The sequence below is a fragment of the Tupaia chinensis genome, unplaced genomic scaffold (genome assembly GCF_000334495.1).
Source record: "Tupaia chinensis unplaced genomic scaffold, TupChi_1.0 Scaffold140301_1, whole genome shotgun sequence".
NCBI lineage: Eukaryota > Metazoa > Chordata > Mammalia > Scandentia > Tupaiidae > Tupaia > Tupaia belangeri.
In genome coordinates, this window is record NW_006200179.1 from 161,502 (window position 1) to 164,186 (window position 2,685).

A 2,685-nucleotide genomic window follows, 5' to 3' on the forward strand; every position below is an offset into this window, starting at 1 on the left:
GAACCCAGATATATCATCATTTGTAATTTTGACTTCATGGAAATAACTTGAGATAATTAGTGTTCGGGCTTATCTGAGACAATAACAAGAAAGGTAGAATTCTGGTTCAGAAGGGTAAACAAACAAGGAAAAAGAAAGCCATACCATTGGAATTAGGCTGCCCTGGCTGGAAATTCCCTCTCAGCACCATTCACTGTGGGCTTTAATCTCTAAGTTTGCTCATCTTTAAAATCAGTGTAATAACGCTTAACTAACCCCACCATTTTCAAGATAATTTCATGAAGTTACGTACATAACATACGGTGTGCTCTTGTTGATATTTTCTTTAAAGTCCTCCCAGTTCTTGGATTCTCAGGTGAGTGTCTGAAAAAAAATTTTTTTTAATGTGTATGGAGGGAAGAAGTGTGGAATTAGGAAGTAGAATTAGTAGAAATTAAAATGTCTTTTGAAAAGCCATCTTCTAAGATCTATGGTGACTACAGCTATAATGCTTCCAAATTATTCTTAACATCATGAATTTAAACTATAGAACATCTGTTATCAAAATCCTAAATATTCTTTCCAGTGTCTACTCCAGAAAATGCCCATAATCCTATTCCTAAATGCTTTCATGCTTTCTCTTATTTCACTTATTCTTTATCCTTCACTACTTCTCCTTCTCTTTTTCTTCTTTTTGCTCACTTTTCTCACTCTATTCTAAAAGATTCAGATGACTGTCAATTAGGGGCAGGATTTACAGGTATAGCTGCATTCTAATCCCAGCCCTAACGCTGGGCAGCTTTGCTTTTCTGGCATTGTTTTTCACTTCCAGGACAGTGACTTTATGGCCTCCCGTAACTGTTGGGAGAGAGATTTGGCTGTTCATACAAAGTGCACAGATAGTGTTAACTAGTCCTTCTTTTCTCACCCACCCTCTTCTTTCATTCTTTTCTTTTTTTTTCTGTTTTTGTACTGGCTTCCCTTTCCTCTTTCTCTTATTTTTTACTTTCCCCCCTTATTATTATCCTTACTAGCTTCTTACTATCCTGTTTATTTCACTCCCTCCATGCTTTCCTTAACAAAAGCAATTATTAACCTCCTCCTTCACTCTCTACTGTAGTGCATACTTCTCTCACCTCACTTGCTCCTCTTTGGTTGACCTAAATCATGTTAATTTCAATATGATAAGAAAATTCAGTAGGGCTTGACAATTTTTTTATTTCATGTATAAAGACACTGTTTTAAGCTTCCCAAGTTTTAATCAAGGAATGTTTACTCTCTTCCAAAATAGTTTTTACATACTTTAGAATTAGTATGAGAAAACCAAGTTTGTTGTTGATGTATATTAGAAATATTTTTCTGTTGCAATTCTTTGATCTGACAGGAACTCAATCTTTGTCAATTTATTGAATAGAACTTTCAGACAAGAAGCAGAGTACACTCAATTAGGGTTTTAAATTTGGGCATTTATACCGATGATTCATATAAGAAATTATTTCTTAAATAGTTTCACTTTTAAATGACAATGAATATAAATTAGATGTAAATTTACTCTATTCCAGCAAGTATTTAAACTGCTTTCTTCTTAGGAAAATGACAAATCATGGGATTTGGCCTACAATATGACTTTTGTAATGATTTTATACTTCCATTTGTGACTATATATGTGCATATATATTCTCAAAATTTATGAAAATATATATTTATCATCCAAATAGTTACTCTTAGAAAAAATAATCATGATCACATTTTTCATTTATCACTAATATATTGGCCACAGAACAGATATTTTTAGTTAAGTAGTCTATTACTGGAAAAAAACACTATATTTAATAAAAATATGTAGATGAGCTAGTCTCTGAATCAGTAACAATAAAATCACATTTTCAGATTTTGAACTGCTATTCTGAGTACTCTCTTTCTTATGGATTACCAATTAATTATAACACATTTAGATATTATTCTTTTAAAGTCAAGCACAAGGGTTCTACTTTCAAAAATGTTATCATTTTCATAGATTATTGAGTTTCTCTGGATGAGGGAAAAGCTACAGTATTCTGTCTCAAGAGCCAAGAGTTATCTGGGGTTATATTCATGGTTTTAGGAAAAATAGATGCATTTATTCTTGATGACAGCACGTAACAGAAGGGCTTTTTCTCTAGCTTATATTACTTAATTGATTAATTAGGCAGATAATGAATGTAATATGATAAATGATACCTTCTTCAATTAGCTATAATTCCTGTGAAGTACAATATTCCAGTATTTTTTTAAACAAGGGTTTAAACAAGAAACTAAACTGACACCAGCCATTGGAAATCTTTCTAGAAAGTAGGCTCCTTTGGGTCTAGTTTCCTTTTAGAAATGCACTTCTAGTCCATTCTCATCTGTATCCCCCCTCCCAGTGGCTTCACTAAAAATTCTGGACTGCCTTGGTTGTACTGAATGACTGAGTACCAGAACTGTGTCAAAAGTAGTTCTAGTTCATGGAAATTCTCCAATGTGCTTTGAGAAGAGATGACAAAAAAGAGAACTGAGCAGACCATATGGTAACCTGTGTACTTAAGTGAGGACTGGTCCATATTCTTCTTTTTAATTTTTTTTTTCTTATTTTAGTGGTTCATATGATTGACAGCCCAATTTCAGCTTCCCCATTGTGTGATATCCTCCCTACGCCCTGCAGAATTTATCTGACCAGAGAAATCT